The 19175-nt window shown below is 42.1% G+C and overlaps 1 protein-coding gene across 1 annotated transcript in view; it reads right to left on the minus strand.

Annotated features, from left to right (window-relative positions):
• The window catches only part of CHRM3 (cholinergic receptor muscarinic 3), a 500011-nt gene that overhangs the window by 263640 nt on the left and 217196 nt on the right, over positions 1-19175 (minus strand). Inside the window, exon 3 of the mRNA XM_059395799.1 lies at positions 11729-11791. The gene's annotated coding sequence lies outside the window, so the exon portion shown is untranslated. The remainder of the gene's footprint in view (positions 1-11728; positions 11792-19175) is intronic.

A 19175-nucleotide genomic window follows, 5' to 3' on the forward strand; every position in this document is an offset into this window, starting at 1 on the left:
TACATCCCTAGGCTTCCATGGGCTTCCATTCTGTTAAAAATTAAAATTCAAAAACTTTGTCTTCAAACTACAAGTCACTTTCTATCTCCCCATCTTCATTGGAATGTCACCAGTGTCCAGATGCCCAGGAAAGATGTCTCTGACACTCACTTAGTTTTCCTTTTCTCTTTAATCTCCCTGTTGTGTCCTGGAAACTTTATGTGCAACTTCTTTTTTATTTTCGCAACATTTGTGCGTGCCCAGGGTCCTGGCACAGGAGCCCAGCCAGAGTCCAGTCCAGCCCCTACCACCACCAGCAGTGACAAGGGCCCCGCAGGTGAAGGAAGGTGGCAGCGTCAGGACACAGAGGTCTGTCTGGAAACACCCCTGAGGTCAGTCATTAGGCACATGGCTTGCTTTGTTCTGAGGCGTTCTTCTAAATCCAAACCATTTAAACTCAAGGGAACATGGAGCCCTGCTGCCAAGTCTCTCAGGGCTGGGGAAAAGAGAAAAGTGATAATGCTTCGGAACTGCTTCCTTTTCTGAGCACCACTTTCTATCCATTCTCTGGCAGCCATGACTGTGAAGTCAGCCTTCCTGCCCTGCACCTGCCACAGACATCCCAATCATGGTTCCCTTCCTCCACTTCTCACAGAGCTTTACTCCTGAAACAACCTCTCTCTCATCCATTGTGGGTTTGTCCTCCCTTCTTTCCTCCATCACATCCATCATTCCACAAACAAAATGCCATCCTCGCTGGGTCCCCTTTTATCTGGACCACCACCATGTTTCTGCTCCCTTGTGAGATCAAGGTTGCCTATGACACTGTCTATACAGCCTACCCCTGCTTCCTCACCTCCACCTCCGTTTTGAACCCTATGTCATATCAGCCTTTGATTTCTCTGATGGCCGATATTTCGATAATAAACACTGTACTATTATAATCAAAATACAGTTGACCCTTGACCAACACGGGTTTGAACTGCACAGTTTTGCTGTTATACAGATTCTCTTATAGTCCTATAAATGTATCTTCTCTTTCCTTATGATTTTTAAATAACATTTTCTCTTTCCTAGGTCACCTTATCATATGAATACAATATAGAATACAGAACATATGAAATGCATTTTAATCAACTGTTATGTTACTGAGAAGGTTTCAGTAATGTAGTAACAAGTTATAAGTTGTTAAGTTTTTGGAGAGTCAGAAGTTATCCATGCAGGGGGTCAGCACACTTAAGCCCTGTGTTGTTTGAGAGTCAACTGTATATAAAAGTATATTTATAATATGCTATTATATATGGCACTACATACATATTGTAACAAAATACTGTGACTCATTGAAACTGTGTGTATATGTTAGCATTCTCTCTCAGCTTCCTAAATATCACAAATTTATGTATGTCTTGTCCCTTCCTCATTCTTGATACTGAAAGCTTCTCTTCTTCAGGATCTTTTTCTGGAAGATTTTATGGAGATGCAAATTTATCACCAGGTCAGCATGAGCCCTCCTCTCTTGCCAGCCACCCCTGTGGTAATCTCTTGCACGCTGACCCATGGAGCTCTCTAATCCTTGGTGAGCAGTCAACCAGCTGGCTTCTGTTTTTCCCCCCACATCTCTGGTTCACTTTCCCTCAATATCACTGTATTCCCTTCTGCCTTCTCCTCTTTAAACTTGCCCCTTTCCAGCTCTCTCAGACTCAACTGAAGAGGAAAGGGAGTTGACTCCCCTCTATCTAGAGCCATTTCTAGGTGTATCATTGGTGTGTCCTATGCTTATTCTCTTTTGTCCAAACCCTGGTCATACTTCTTCTCAAAACCACTCCCACTTCAAGATAAATAGTGTGCCCTCTACCACCAAGGAACTGATGGTACAGAGATGCAGATAAAGTTGCACAATCAATGGCAATGGAGAAGGAACCATCTCTAAGATAATGCATTTCCAGAAGACCATGTGGAACAGCTGGTTGAGAACTGGGGAGACAAAATAAGACGAGCTACTCCAGGGGCACCTGGGTGGCTCAGTGGGTTAAGCCTCTGCCCTGGGCTCAGGTCATGATCCCAAGGTCCTGGGATGGAGCCTGCTTCCTCTCCTCTCTCTCTGCCTGCCTTTCTACCTACTTGTGATCTCTATCTGTCAAATAAATAAATAAAATCTTGAAGGAAAAAAAAAAGAAGAGCTACTCCAGATAACACTTTGAGGATGAGGATCGGTGGAAATGATCATGGTTAAGTCATGATCTAATACCAGGAGGATGCACCAGGGAGCTGGGGGGGGGAGGGGCGCACAGAGCACAGACCTAAGAGCATCTTTTTTTAAGGGCAGAGAGCAGGGTGGAAGTTGAGAAATGGGAGAAATGAAGTTTGAGAATTAAGCAAAAATTAAAAGACATGATAAGACTAGTTTTGTTTTTTTCTCTTTAAGTCGATAGGGAGTCTATTTCAAACAATGCAACAGTTAACACTTATTGATGGCTTGCAATGTGCCATTTATTATCTTCACAACACCTCTGTGAGGCAGGTGGTAACTATTTTTTCCACTTTATAAATAAGGAAATTAAGAGCCATAGAAGCTAAGGAATATTGAAGGTCACACAGCTAGTGGCTCAGTTAGAATTCCGATTAGATTTTCACTTGAGAAAGGTAAAGGGATATTTCTGGGTTGCACCTGTACAATGCACATAACTGTAGGACAGAGACGTGGAGACCCAGGGAGCGCAAGAGGGCAGGGATGTTCAGTTCTGCTGTTCTGGTTGTGGAGTTAGGGGGCAAAAACCTGTAGAGAGAGTTGTCTGGCTCAATATACAGATGTGGACTTGGCAAAGATGGCTAAGCTAGAGGCGCAGATTTGAGGCACTGGGCTAAAGGTCATAGTCTAAGCCTGGACTTTAAGTGACATAAGAAGAATTCTGAACAGAGCTTTGTGGGGGTAGGGAAGAGGATGTGCACTTAGGCAGGTGACAGAAGAAGAAAAGAGAGAGAGAAGGAAGGAAGGAAAGAAGGAAGGAGAGAGAGAACAAACTGAGAAGGGGGGAAGAGGTACAATGAGATTCAAAGAGAGGGAGGTTATTTGCAACCAAGGAAAGTGAGATCTTCCAAAAGGCCAATGGCAACAACACTTACAGAGACATCAGGAAAGTTAGGGATCAACCCTTGAAGGGGTTCATCAACTACGAGGAGATCAGTCACTTCTGCAGCAGCATACCCAGTGAACCGGGGGTACCCAGGGGCCAGGCTGCAGTGAGTTCAGGAAAACAGGGAAGAGGAGGAGACCTGAAGAAAGAATTAGGGTCAGGGAGGGTTGGAGGAAGAGAAGGACTGGATGGGGAGACAGAAATCAAAAGAGAACCTAGCTGGGTGTTGTCTACTTCTTCTTTATGATGAGAATCCATTTTAAATTTACATATGAAAGGGGAATCATCAAAAGAATTGAAAATTGTAGAGAAGCAGGAGAGAGCAAACAGCACGGGGAGGCAGGAAAGAATGAGACTGAGGCTTCTTAGTGCTGTCTTATGAATCTACTCTCCCTTCCCTCCAGGGGGCCGTTTCCTCTTCAGTCTCTATAGTCCTTGTTCCTGATGAAAGTGACTGACCTCTTTTCCCACCTTCCCCGTAGTTCCACACAGTTTTGCCCAGTTAATTTTCCTCCCGTTATTCCCCCGCTCATACTCCTCCAGCAGTACTGATCTTTCAGATAAAACCCAAACTCCTTTAGAATTGCAAAGTCCTTCTCAGTCTGCTCCTCCCTGTCTCTGTCTCTCTCCTTCCTTGGAGCCCACCGTCTCCCGCCACCCCCACACCAGGTATCTGAAGCTGCCCCTGAATTCTGTCCCCTGATTCCTCTGAAATGCCCACAGGTTTCTTTCTTCCCATGTTAAGTCCTACCCTCTCCCAAGTCTCTGTGCATGTCACCCCTTCAACGTCCCCGAAACTAAAATGTTACCTCTCTTGTTCTGCCCTGGTATGTCATTAGCACATCCTTTTCATGAAGGTGATCTCAAAGCTCACGTAGGTCTATCACTGTGAAAAGCATCAGGGACGTAAACCCGCTAAATCTACAGCCCACGACAAGCACTGGGTCAGGATGTCTCTGCTACTTAAACTACTTAGTGATATTCCTTATATCTGGTCTTATATTTAACACTGACATCATTACAAAAATGTGTCTAGCTTTCTCATCCAAACTGGACAGCATGTTCTTTGAGGAAAGAAGCTGTGTATTAAAGCATAGGTACAGATCATCTAAGATTTCTATCTTAGGAACATACAGCAGGAACTGAACAACTATTTTGCTGTAAAGAAAACCGGACAGAATTTGCAGTCTTAGAATAAGAAGAAGTTGTGTGAATGGAATTTTTTTTTTTTTTCCTCCCTGGGATATGCTACATTGTAAATACAGCACATCCAAAGCTTTGGCCTTTTATCACATTATGAGATCTTTGTTTTTTCCAAGTCATTCTTATATGTGCTTCGAATTGATTTCTTCTTCTTTTTCTTTTTCTTTTTTTTTTTTTAGATTTTAATTATTTATTTGAGAGAGAAAGAGAATGAGAGAGAGTGGGCATGAGAGGGCAGAGCTCAGAGGGAGAAGCAGACCCCCTGCTGAGCAGGGAGCCCCAATGTGGGGCTCGATCCCGGGACTCCAGGATCATGACCTGAGCTAAAGTCAGTTGCTCAAACAAATGAGCCACCCAGGCGCCCTGCACTGATTCCTTCTTCTACTTGTACACACGCTGAAAACTGGAAGATTACGCCTCTGGTTGTCACATTCTTTTCTATAATGTTTTTATTGTAACGAGCTCTTTCATTTCTCTTGGAATGTGACTGAACTTCTGTATGTTATGGAGCTATGTCTAAAACCCCTTTTAACTTAAAAAGTGTCACCTACCTAGTTAAAAAGTGTCACCTTCAAACTCAGATTTTTATGAAATGAATGACCTTTATGACTTTACCCGATGACTAGTTTCCAAGAGCTGCTCTTCTGTTACAAGTTTTTATGGTCATCCCATAAGATTTATTTTTGATTCCCATCTCCAGCTACCGTTTGTGTGTTTGTTTCAAATGGGATTCTGTGATATATTTTGATAATTTAATTAACTTTGGGTGGCATTTTCTTTTGCATATAGCATAACACGGGTATTTGTTTCCCAAAGGTTCATTTTTAAAATTTTTTTTTCCTTATTTGGGTGTTGTTTTCCCTTTTATTCAACTGTTCTCTGAGAATGTAGTCTTTTTTTTTTTTTTTTTTAATGCACTGCTTTTATTTGGGTCATTTCTGAATACTTTTTCATCTAGTCCCACATAACGTATTGCAGTCTTGCTAGAGAACTAATGGATTAACTACTTCCCCCTAATGTGCTTTTTTGAACCCAGTTATAGGGCTTCCCACATGCGGGGTTCCAGCACCTGGGCGGGGTACCCCCCAGATACTCTCAGAGCTGCTCTGTGGCTGGGGGAGCCTGGGCGGAGGTGCCACTCCCCCAGAGGGCAGGTGTGGCTGAGCACAGGCTGGTGCTGAACTCTCACAGGCTGTAAGCCTGATGGAGACACCTGGCCCCTGCGGCCACTTCGGGATGCTCTGAGCACAGCCAAGGTGGGCCCTGCCCCCTGGACATCCAACTTAGTGCCCAGCCACAGAGTGAGCTGCTCTCATGCACAAGGGGCTGCGAGCTCTTAGAGGTACACCTGGTAGGACAGACGGCCAAGGGCCCTGATGCAGAACTGGGAGTAAGTGCTTTTCAGGATCCAGGCTGGGGATCTTGGCAGGTGAGGACGGCTCTCTGTGGCAGGTCCTGGTCTCCGTCTTCACCTAAAGCAGATACTTCTGTACAGCACTGCATGCAACCAGGCAGCGGGACCCACTGCCATGTCCCTGTCATGTCCCTGTGGTCTCGTCGTGTCACTGTCTCCTCCTGAGAGCACAGTCGGTATCTGCATCGGCCTCATCGGGGAGCACGTCCGAAATGCCAAAGCTCGGGCCCTCCTCAGCCCTTCCAAATCAGAAGCTGTATTTTAACAGGTGTTTACACATTCGTGTTTGAGAAGTGCTGCATCCAAAGGTTCACTCTGGATTTCCTGTGGCCATGAAATGCCTTCTGCAAGGGAAATGCCCACAAGGAGTCCAGGTTCTTCTAGATCAGCTTCGTATCTGCAGGTCCCCAGAATCCCTTCCAGAGGCTCAGGCCTGCTTACTGCTTCGGGCATAAGCAATCACCAGATGCATCCTTTAGTGCGCCTGGGGCCCAATGGCTGGCCAGAGCACGGCTGTGACCCAGTGGGGAAAGGGGCATGGTAGACTTTCAGGCTGGGGGTCCACCTGAATGGTCCCAGAGCGAGGCCCCTGGAGGAGCAGGGAAGAGCAGGGGTGGAGAGGGGGTGGGCCCAGGGCCCTGAGCCATACTTTTCCTCCTGGTTCCACACATAGGCTCAAGCCCACTTTTGCCTTTTTAGAGGGGGCCAAGCTACATGCATGGCGATGGCTAGCAAAAAAAGTCTATGCTTTTCATGCAGTTTTAAAATACTTGATACTAGGGGTGCCTGGGTGGCTCAGTGGGTTACGCATCTGCATTCGGCCAAGGTCATGATCTCTGGGTCCTGGGATGGAGCCCCATGTCCAGCTCGCTGCTCAGCGGTGAGCCTGTTTCTCCTCTCCCTCTGCCCCTGCCCCAGCTTGTGCATGCTCTCTCTCTCTGTCAAATAAATAAATAAAATCTTAAAAAATATATAAAAAAATACCTCATACTCAAAAAGGTAGGTTAATTCCAAAATCATTTGCCCTAAGAAATTTCAACATAGCGTTTTTCAGTGAAAGAAAGTAACTGATGTTAGATTCTTTTTTTTTTTTTTAAAGATTTTATTTATTCATCAGAGAGAGAGAGAGGGAGAGAGAGTGAGCACAGGCAGACAGAATGGCAGGCAGAGGCAGAGGGAGAAGCAGGCTCCCTGCGGAGCAAGCAGCCCGATGTGGGACTCGATCCCAGGACGCTGGGATCATGACCTGAGCGTAAGGCAGCCGCTTAACCAACTGAGCCACCCAGGCATCCCTGCTGTTAGATTCTTAAACAGAATTTCAATTGCAGGAAAGTTTTGAATGGTTATAAACCAGGTTTTAAATTTTCTATCATCTAGTTGTTCCTACAAAGCATAACCCAGAAAATGACTGTCAAAACTCCAGGAAGATCACTGACCAAGAAATACAGGTCACTCTTTCTAACCTAATACCTGATAAGAAGAAGCGATTCATAAATTGACATTTCTCATGAAAACACTTGAGAGTATTTTATTGGAAAATTCTATATAAATTCAGTACTTGATATTGTTCTCAACACTTATTTTCTCTGAATAGTAACAATACACTTTTTTAATCTGCAAAATTCTGTATGGATGCTCTCAAATCCAGTGTAATTTGCCTACCCATATACCACACAAACGTTATGGATGCATAAAAAAAGTGAAAAAAGGTGAGAGGCATGTATCTAGCTAGACAGGGCTGATTAAGAAAAGCTAAGGTGCCCAGAACAGGCAGGATGAAGAATATTCCTTCATATTACATGCAGTATCTCTGGATCACAAAAACCTATTATTTCTTTATTTTATTAGAAATATATCCTTTAATAAAGTACATTTCCTTCCTTTGCACAATTTGAAAAAAAAAAAAACAGACTTTTCCCCCTCAACAGATCAGCTTCAAAATTTTTTTTAACATTTTCCTAACATGTAATTATCATCTTCCAAAGACCCAAAAGTGCTGTCAATGTGACTGAAATCAGAATGTAAATATTTTATAAACAGCTGTCAAATCTCAATTGGCAGAAAACAAAAAGGCCCGGAGTTGCTGTAATCCAACCACGAGGCTACATCATTTAATTGACAGATAAGACATTTTTCTCGTTTCCATTTTCCCATCAGCATTTTAATACATTAGCATGGTGTGCCACTCTGGATAGTCACTGTGACAATTTACTTGAAGACGGAATGAATTCTGAAATGCTCTGGGGGAGATGCCGAGCACAGTAACTCAATTCTGTTTCAAGGAACGTTTTTCACACTCGGAGTATTTGGAATGCCTGTTACCAACACGGACTGAATATTGGCATCCAGGGAATATTATCATGCCCATTAAAAAAAAAAGGCAAAAGGCTCTTAGCAGTTCAATAATTTATTATTTCATTCTTTGGGGCCTTCACTCAACAAACATTTCTGATTACGTATGTGCCAGGCTTAGTTGATAAATCTAAGTAAGATCTAGAAGATCCACATCTGCCACTCCTCATCATAGACCAAAAATGTGGCTAGGAAGAATACCGAAAGCCATCCCTCCCAGGTTAACTGCTGCCTCTGTGTGCACTACTGTCCGTCCCTCTTCCCAGAGGGGTTCCTTTCTTTCTTTCTTTCTTTTTTTCCCTTCATCTTTACCTTTTTTCCCCCTTCCTTCCTAAGCAATAGACTCATGGGAGACATCTATAAGCACAACATAACTTCTTTTGGGATAACTGACATAGCATTTTCTGCCTCTACATTCATCCATTCAGCAAATATTTATAAAGCTTCTTGGAGGCAACAGGCAGCCCTATAGGCACTGTAGTTTCGACAACACAGACACACACAACGTCCCACTCTCATGGAGCTTGGATCATTCTAGGGCAAGAGATCAACAGCAAACCCTAAACAAACACTCATGGCTGCATTTGTCAGTCTTGCCTAAATCCCTTAAGTTGTAGGGGTAGGTATTTTTACCATAGCGGGGTATTTCACAACAGAAAATGTCTAGTTTTTAGAAGGACTTAAATTTGCATGCCTGGGCTAGTGCTCGTTTCCAGAGAGTGGTTAGGGAAGGCTGCAGCCGCTGAAATGTGAATGGGCAGGGCCCCAGAAAGGGGGCAAGGACACAAAGAAACACTCACAGAATGGTAAGAAGGACAGATGACAGAGTAGGGGAACAAGGAGAAAAGTATTTGATGCATAAGTCATGGCTGTGCATTGGAGTGTGCCCCTTGATGTAGGGGAGTGGAAGGGTCTTGAGCAGGTCTCAAGCAGGAGAGGCAGAGATGTGATGCGGCTTCCCCAGGCAGGGACTGTGGCACATGGAAAGGATTTTGGCAAGGCAAGCACTCCCGTCAGGAGGCCAGGAGGAAGCTCATGCCGTGGTCCAGGCAAGACAGAATGACTTGGGATAGGGTCGTAACAGAAGACATAGAAAGAAATGAGGAGATTCAAGATCTATTTGAAAGAAAGGAAAGAGACAGGAAAATCACTGAACGCAGAGATTCAAAGGCCAAAAGGAAAGCGTGGCTTTAGCAGACACAGCATGTCCCTGTACTTTGCAAAGGAGATCCGACAGGGTAAGCTATTATTTTACACTAAGAGAGTATCAGAATATCTGACTCCCTCAATTTACAAATAAAGAACAAAGGTCCGGAGAGGTGAGATGGCATTTTTAAGGGCAGCAGAGCTGGCTGTCACCTGCACTGCCCCTCTCGTATTTTCCAGCCCAGAGACTTTTCCATTACCCAAGCACCTCCTTCCCTGTCCTTCCCCGACTCAGCTCAGTACCTTATTCAATATTGTGCATGATTTCTTTGGAAAGGAGTTTCTTTACATAATTTATCTTTCACCTGCCTTTTCCCCCCTGAACCCAATAAATATGAGTAAAGTAAGAGACTGTGAGAAAGAGAAGATTTCATATCAAGACTGTAGGTTAAAAGCTGAATTTTGGTGGCCATATTGAGACCATTAGTTCTAAGCGTTTACTTCAAAAAAGAATGAAAGAAAGCAAAAACAATCCACCTTGGAATTCATAGTTCCTTCACTTGCTTTCATAGGCAATTCTAATTCCTTTTGATTCCCCACAACCAGACTTTCGCTCTCCTTCCATTTTTCTTTCTTAATGGGGAAGATTCTCAGTTCACTTAGTTTTATAAATGGATAATCTGGTGGGAATTCTGTGTTACCAAAGAGCAAGCGTTCAAAGGGTTGGAGCTGGCAGTGCCACAGACTAGCCAGCAGATGTGATCAGCAACAGCCCGGGGTCCCGCCACACACTGCCAAGATAAGCATCAAGGCAGCGGAGCACTGGGAAGGGCGCCTGACAGGTCCAGTCCAAACCTCGCCCGTAACACCTATGATCACAGGACACAGTTCTCAACATCTCAGCTTCTTCATCTGTAGATGGGGATACTAACACCCGGACAGTACTCCTGCGACGTTAAAGAGGCACGACTAGCACAGCGCCTGGATCTGAATGACCGTGAACTGGCTCTGTCTGTATTCGGCTCTGAGGCTCAGGGGACCTAACCGATCAAGGTCATACCACGGGAGAACTGATGGTAGGTTCACGAGAACTCAAGAACATCATCAAGGAGTCAAGCTCCTTTAGCCTTCTGCTCCGACATTTCTGGCTGGGGCTTCTGTCTTTGGGACTACGAGATGGGGGCTGTGCTGGGTACTCATCATGGTTTTTACTTCCTGTATTTTATGATGCTTTGAGATCTTAAAAGCTAGCTGCCTAGGAAAAGACTGCCTTTCCCAGAGCTAGCCAGTTCTTAGAGATAGCAAAGGGCGAGGACCGGAGCCCACCTATCACAGGTAAACCCAGCAATCCTAGCTGTATCCTCCTAGCTCTCCTCTCACTCTTACACCCCACACCAGTATTTCCCTAGCACCTGGGACCCAGAGGCCAGAGACAACCTCTACAACCCAGCGCCTACCTACACTCTTCCAAATGGCCAGTTCTCGGCTGTTTGTCCCATTCTGCACAGCTATTCCTGCAGACACTCCCAGTAAAGACTCTCAGACTTCTCCTTCTCTTCTGTCTAACCTGGTGCTTCCTCAGATGGCCCTGGTGGCAGGCAGTGGCCCTTCTCTCAGGATATGTAAGTAATAAGTTCTCCTTTCAATGGCGTTGACTGTGTCATTACTCAGCGGCTCCAAATTTTAGAACAGCTTTCCAGGTAGGTAGATGGAGTCCTCATAAGGAAAATATTTCAAAGAGAGTCTGCTCTTGAAGCCCTGCTCTACTATGTCAGGAAGGGAATAAATTCTGGAGCTCACCGTCTAGAGTTCGTTAGCCAGAGCTGGGTTATGCGGCCTCAATAAAGGAGTCAGGGAAGGCAAAGATTCTAAACTTGGCATTTCACTGTTTTTAAAAACATCAGAATAATAATAGTAATAATGGTATTATTATTATTATTTGGAAGGGAGAAAGGATATTAGGTAGGCTAGTTGCACTGTCTGCTGAATGGAGAAAGTGTTAACAATGTTTAAGGGAGATTAACCATTTTTTACAATATCGCTCTTTATATTCCCTATCAGATTTTTGTATGGCATTTTGGATAAGATGATATAAATCAAGGGATAACATTTAAGCTTCTATGAGTTAGATGAGCTATAAAATTCTATATACACTAAAAATGCAAACATTTTGCATTGATTTCCAATAACCCCATATTGCTATAATTAAGATACAAAGGAATATTTGAAATAAAACAACTTATTTCGTATTTTAACAAACATGCTTTCACTGTAATTTTGTATCTGATCAGCAAATAAGCAAAAACAATATCTTCATTAAGACTCAAAAATCAAGCACTATTGTATAGCTATATTAAGATGCACAGAGAGCAATTAGAAATCATATTGAAAAACACCAATTTAGAAATCCCTATTTCTCATTAATCTATTTCACTGATCAATCCATAAATCCTTTTATTAAAGCAAAGAACTCAACCCTCTCCCCCAACAAAGATCTTACCTTATAGTACCTTAGTGGAAGTTCCAAATGTCATTTATTTGGCCTCTGATCAGAACACAGTTGCTAGAAGAGAATTAAGAAAATGGGGTTAACGTATAGTCTTAGGCGGGGAAAAGTCAGTAGGTTACATAAAAGGATTTGAGGAAATGTCAGAAGATTATAGAATTTTTTAGTGAAAGTGAGCTCATAGATCATGGTGCCTAACCATCTCATGTAACAGATGAGGACACACATGGACAGAGACTGAAGGTTCCTGTCATTGGCAGAAGAAACACATTTATTGACCTTCTACAAAATGCTCTTCCTGTGTGAGTGTGTGTGTGTGTGTATAGTTCCACTCCTCACACCCACCAAAGCTCTGGTCACAGTGAAGGGATCTAAAGCTAGAAACTAGAAGACAGGAAACAATAGACGTTGTACATTCCTTCTTCCGTGTTAATGACGGCATTCTCCTTTTTTCAGCTGGTGGGTTAGTACTATCAACCACCCTTAGAAGCTCCTGTAAGCTACCCTCCCCAGCCGCAATGGAGACACACACACAGACTCATGCACTCACACACAGGGTTAGAGTCAAATCTTAAAGAAATTCCCCAACTCCATTTTGGACACTGGCATTCACATTTTTAAAGGGTACAGAGTCTGACATTTAGGCCAGAACCTTAGGAAAGCTTTGAGAAGGTCGACTAGAGAATGAAAAAGAGGCACCGATTTTCATGTTCAGAGAACGAAGGAAGTGCGGCCTTGACAAGGATGTCCCTGGGGACAGAGGGTCAGGAAGGAAAAGTAAGGGCTATGGGAGAATTTGGTGATGGAGACCGACATGTTGAGATGTTGGTGGATTTTTGAAAGGAGGACCCTGTAGTTTCCTGGGGGTTGAAGGCGAGGTCAGACGACAGCACAGGGAGAGTCTGTGAGGTGAAACGTTGAGGGTTCCCGGGATGTGTATGACTAGAGGACCTCAGGGCAGCCTCTGAGAGTAGCGTCTACAAGTTAAGCTAGAGGTGGAAAGAAATGTTTCAGTCATAGTAAAAAACAGATTTCTGTTTTGCATGTCTCTCTTTTTTAAAGTATCTGTCTACAAAGGATTGGGAAAAAGGAAAAGAAAGAAAAATCACTCATACTACATCAATTTGAGAAGCATTGTCCTAGACAACATTCTATTCTAGACACCAGCGTCTCCTCAGGAAATAACCTCTGAGCAGCTGGAACTTCAGGAGAATATGCGCCAATATTGACATTCCCGTTCTTGCCAGTGGAAGTGGGGGGGAAAGTCACCAAATAACACTTCAGTGGGAGGATGCAGGCATTTTGGTCTCTGGTCTCTAGGACACAGACGCTTTGGGCCATATGGAGCATGCCAGTGAGCCTAGACTTCATCTTTGACCATTGATTCCTTCTAGAATCTAATGAGCCCAAGGGCGAGTGAATCCCACAGAGACGCCTGTCAGTCCAGTCACTGTAACCTACTGAGTGTCCTGCACATACTAGTTGCTCAGTAAGTATTTGTTATATGGATAATATGGATATAGATGGATAACAGTTATCCAGAACACATTTGCCTAATTTATAAGGAGAAGTTCCCAACATGCCTACATCTTGGGATTCAGATCATTTTAATAAGTGAATACATACCTCTCAATAAAATAAAATTAAGTCACATAAGTAAGGATAAACACTACTCAGTCATTAAAGTATCTGCTAATAAAAATGCCTCGTTCCCTCAGTGAACTGGGGAACAACAACTGAGATTGAATACCTTGAAATATTTCTGAGTTTCTCTAGTGTTAGACTTGGGAAAGCATTCATTTTGAAAACCAGTGAGAGATCTGGCTTTAATTCTAACTTCAAATTACTTCTATTGCAAATTAATTGCACATGACATTCATTTAGGGGTGAGCTTCAAATCTCTGAGTGTAGATGACAGGCTCTACCAAACCCCACCAAACATGGTTCAAAGGGTTATAGAGTGAAAATATGATTGGTGATTCCAGAGATTGTTGTCATAATCTTGCAGTTAGCCAAATAAAGAGGAACACAAAGCCTGAGACAGAATAATAATTAAGGAAAAGTAGAAGAAACATCTCTTTTAATAGGCCAACACCATATTACTTTTAGGATGTATACAGAAAAAGGTAGGTGTTTTGTTATTGTCCTTAAATGGCTGGGTTTTACAGACATCATGAAGTAGCAATGTGATGACAGATCTGGACTTTTAGCAGAACCATCTAGATGGTTGCATTTCCTTCAGTCTTTTCCAAAACATCATTATTTGTCTGCTTTCTAATTATTGTTTTTTTTTTTTAAGATTTTATTTATTCATTTGAGAGAGAGCATGAGAGAATGAGAGCTGAGAAGGTCAAAGGGAGAAGCGGACTCCCCATGGAGTTGGGAGCCCGATGTGGGACTCCATCCTGGGACTCTGAGATCATGACCTGAGCTGAAGTCAGTCGCCCGACCAACTGAGCCACCCAGGTGCCCGCCTGCTTTCTAATTATTGTGAGCATGTGTATTGCTCTTATATCCTGGAAGACACAGACCACTTATGCAGATGTTTTTGCAATCTAAGTGAATGATAACTCAATCCACTGCCGTCTGATTTACACAGCATCATACCTGCTCACGGCTCTGAAATAAATAAGCTTAATTAACTAATTTAACTTCTTGTGTTCAGCTGAAATCAGATCCCAGCCTCTTAAGATATAGAATATTCCTTTTTAATTTCACAATATAGCTTTAGTTTTTAACTTGCCTTATCTGAAGACCAAAATAACAAGTGTTTTGACAAAGTTGTGCCTGACAGCTTGTTTTATGGGAATAGGATAAATACGGTTCTAAAAATGTATATATTATGCTAACTCTAGTTTGCATTAAGTTCTTATTTAAAAACAGGATTCACTAAGTATCTGTGCTCACTCAGATGTCGCATTATATGCTAACCAGTTCCCTTCAAAGTCCGTCTTCTCATTTTTTAAGCCATCCCATCCAGACAAGGAAAGACAGAGGTCATTTTTTTTTTTTTTAAGATTTTTTGAAAAGATTTATCTACCAGAGAGAGAGAGCGAGGGAGCACATGGGGGGGAGGAGTGGAGGCAGAGGGAGACAAACTTTAAGTCAACTCCCCACTGAGTGAGGAGCCCACTCAAAACTCGACCCACAACCCACAAGATCACGACCTGAGCTAAACCCAAGAATCAGACGCTTAACCAACTGAGCCACTCAGGCTCCCCGAAACACAGAGATAATTAACACATGAAATTGTTCTTAGGAATGAAATTGTGCAATTCCTCTGCTATAATCCCCAGTTTGCAGATGAGGTTCAGGAATCAAGGAACTGTCTCAGAGTTGTCCGTCCGGTGACCGATGGGTAAAACTGTTGTCCAAGCTTGGACCCTTTCCATTTCCAAATGCCCATAATGGTAGCAGGAACAACAGCTCTGATGAGTATTTACTGAATATTTGCTACTGCAAGCCCTTTGTGTACACCCAATCATGGCCTCATCACCGCTCTATCTGTTGTTGTCTACATTGTATAGATAAAGAAATAGCTCCCCATTCGCTCTTTCTAGGGGAACCACAGCTCTAAAGGGATCATTGAGACAAAATTTGGTCCTGCTCCATCTTTTCCCATTCACCCTTTCCCTTCTCTGTCCATTCCTTCTCATTTTACCTCACCCAAGACACAAAGTTCACACACCTCCTGGTTTGAGTGGGCGGAAGTACAACAGGCCCAGCAATTCCTACGTTTTTGAGGTGTTGCTTTGGCTGTTTTGTTAGGCAACAGACCTTGGTCAGGGCAGTGCAATGAGAGTTTTTAGGGGACGCTGAGGGCTTTATGGTAGATAAGCTCTACCTGGGTATTCCTGAAAACTTAACACTCTGGAAGGGAAGCGACAGTAAGTGGGAATGACATTCTTTGGGGTTTGCTGTCTAGGAATGCTACCACTCGATAGTGTCTCACTAAGACCCACCCTAGACCTCTCAGAGGTCACAAGATTCTCAGAAGCCGCCACATAGAGGGGATGAATGTACTTATTCATTGCACAGCAATGGAGTCCGACTGGCTGGCGGTTTTCAATTCTCACAGCTCCCAGAGCCAGAGTCCGCAAGAGTGGCTACTGAGATTCTTATAAAGTCTCATTATGCCAAGGGTTCTGCAAATTCAAGGCCATACCAATAGACAATTAAATGCGGAGAAAAGTACTGCTCTCTGTTTCAGTTTTGGAGAAAACGGGAATGGGAGAAGAAAACTTGACCCTCTCCGTGGAAAAGGACTGCTTCTCTGTTCAATTTCCACAAATCTAATCTCATACTGTGGAGATAAAAGTTGGAGGCTAGATTCAGCAAGATGTAGAAAACTGTGTGAAAAGATTATCCAAAGTTTGTAATTTCACATTATCTCTGTACATAAAAAAGTAACAAAAAAGAGCTTCTCTAATAATATTAACACTGTTGGCTGACTCTTTCTATAATTTGGTGTGATTCTTGTGTGCTTTAATTTTTTCTTATACATTAGAAGAAAAAGTCTTTACTTTTAGTCAACTAACTAGTATATCTACAGGGCCAGTTAAATAACAAGAAACTGACGCTTTACTCGAATTTAACACATTTAACCAGTTCTTTCTGCATTAGCTTTTTAAAGAGCAAAAGAAAAGCTTCTAAAAAGGCGTAGTTTAAAATGTCACTTTTGAGAAGGATATATGTACATATCTCACATATTATGTTAAATATAAAGACATTTAACAATTTAATGAAATAATTCATGACCTTCTAAAAATCAGACTCTATAGATTATGCCTGCTGGTGGGAGTAGGCAGTTAAATGTCATTTCAATGTTTCTTTTACTAAAAGACACAAGGAAAACTTAGAAGGGAGAAACTTAGCATAGCATAAAATATTCACAAAATTATACCATAATATCCAATGTTTGTTTTTCTCCCTGTCACAGACTGAATTTTGTCCCTCTCAATTTCATATGCTGAAAGCCCTAAGCCCCTATCCCCCATGTGGCTATATTTGGGGATGGAGCCTTTAAAGAGATGACAAGGGTTAAAAAAGATTGTAAGTGTGGTGCCCTATTCCCATAGGACTGGTGTCCTGGTAAAAGGAGGAAGAGGAGCACCTGGGGGGCTTAGCAGGTTAAGAGTCTGACTTTTGATTTTGGCTCAGGTCATGATCTCAGGGTTGTGAGATTGAGCCACATGTGGGTTTGCTTGTGATTTTTTCAGTCCCTCTCCCTCTGCCCGGCCTGCTCCTGCTCTCTGTCCTTCTTGCGTGGGCAGCTCTCTTACTCTCCCTCTTCCAGACAATAGATCATGTGAGGACACAACGAGAAGGCACTGTCTGCAAGGCAAGGAGGGGGCCTCACCAGAAACCAACATTGTCCAGGGACCCAAGCCTCTAGAATGGTGAGAGAAGAGTTTCTGCTTCAGCCACCCTGCCAGGGACACTTTGTTACAGCGGCGTGAATACACCGATACACTCCCAATTTGATAATCAGCTCTCCAGTGGATAAAAACAAGAACCTGATGGAGATTATTTTGAACCTCACCTATAGTTTTGGTGTTTTACTTTAAAATCTTCAAATTCTAGAATACTGAAAGTAAATAAACAGAATTAAAGAACAATTGAGCCCAAATTTTACCATTTCTGAATTCTGTCCTTCAGTCAGAAGTGGTGGATTTAAAATGAAATTTGAACTTTAAGTAGAGTATGTATGATGATAAGACAGAAATATCCTCCTTTGCTGGCAATTTGCAAAATAAGGATAAAAAAGAATCATTGAAACCTCGGCTCCCTTCATTACATAATGAATTTGAAGGCAATGCATAGCAAGGAATATGATGTGGGGCCTGTATCTGAATTAAAGAGGGAAAGAGTCATTTATCACATGTGATTTATCATGATATTTCTAAAACTGATGAGTTAGGTTGGTCAAAAAGTAGTTAATCTCTATTACTGGTAGGAATGATGTGGGAAGGAAAAGTAGCCATGGGTTTATATATTTTCACTTTTCCTTTTATACAGAAAAACTACTAACTTCCACCTTTTAATCCACATTGGATATAGAGGTATTTACGAGTTGATATATGCATTTATGGGTGAGCCTAGGAGACTAACTAATCTATAATTCTAAGGAGTCTATGGAAACAGAGTGGAACGAATAAGGTAGGGGCAGGAGGTGGTTTTGTTTGCCCAGGTGCCACCATTCATTTTTTTTGTTCTGGAGCCTAAATTCCTGGCAACCTAATGATTTAGAAATGGAACTAAATGACCATTCATGCATAATAATACATAATAAAATATATATATATATTTTTTGCTATAAAGTAATGAAGCTCACTTAAACCAAATCATACCTCGTTATAGGAGGAGAAAAAAAAATCAATGATTTCTGTTTTTCCCGCATTATCATTCAGTCACCATGAATTTAATAGTTTGGTGTTTATTGTTCCCTATATTTTGTCTTATCATTCAGCATATCCATTTCCTTGACTGCCACCCTACCTTTCATGTTATTATGCACATGATCTTCTCAGGAAACAGTACAACACATATTCCTCATCAGTCCATATAGCTTGGACTCATGCTTTGTTAAGAGCTGATGGAACCCACCTCGGCTTGAAGTGACAAAATCTATTTAATCCTTTTACTGTGCATGAGATGAGGATTGCTTCCTTTTATTTTTCCTATTAAAAACAATTTAGCAATAACTATCCTTGTGTATATGTATGTTCACTTTGTAGTCACATATTCCAGAAGCTATGATTTATGGCTTAAAGGGTCTTCATACTTTATAGTTAAATGGATCATGCCTGTTACAGATCAAAAATGTTGTAGCAATTTTGGTTCCCATGTTCCATAATTGTGTATTATCTTTATCATTCTATCTATTAATCAATCAGTCTTATTTTTTAGCAAGAAAATCGGTGTTCCTTGCATTATCTCTTTATTATCTGTTGGGTCTCAGAGAGGGTTTTGTACTAAGGGCACACTGTAAAGAATCTTTGGCCAATGTTCCAATGTCAAGGCAGAAGAGGGAGATAATCCTTAGAAAATATATCTTAGGAAAAACAACAGTAATTACTATTCAGAGAAAGAAAGTGTACAGGTGTTGTACTGAGTGAAAACAAGGAAATGCTCTGTTCAGGAAGTTGCTCTACATGGGAAAATACATTCTAACTTAAAAGTCTATTATTTTCTCCATAAAACTATGATTTTAAAAATGTCTAACCCACCAAATGGCTTCCTGTATTCTTTAAAAGTTCAAAAAAAAAATCTATAACAAAGGAAAAGGTCCAGTCTTGAAGTTCCTTAATTTTATAAACAATATTATATCTTTAAAATGCTACCCTTCAGCCAGAAATGACTCAGTTCACATGCTTGGAAATGTTAATCACCCTTTTCTTCAGGTAACCTTTCCACAGTCCCTACTCAGGTGGCTTGTAAT

The sequence above is a fragment of the Mustela nigripes genome, chromosome 4, assembly GCF_022355385.1.
Source record: "Mustela nigripes isolate SB6536 chromosome 4, MUSNIG.SB6536, whole genome shotgun sequence".
NCBI classification, from domain to species: domain Eukaryota; kingdom Metazoa; phylum Chordata; class Mammalia; order Carnivora; family Mustelidae; genus Mustela; species Mustela nigripes.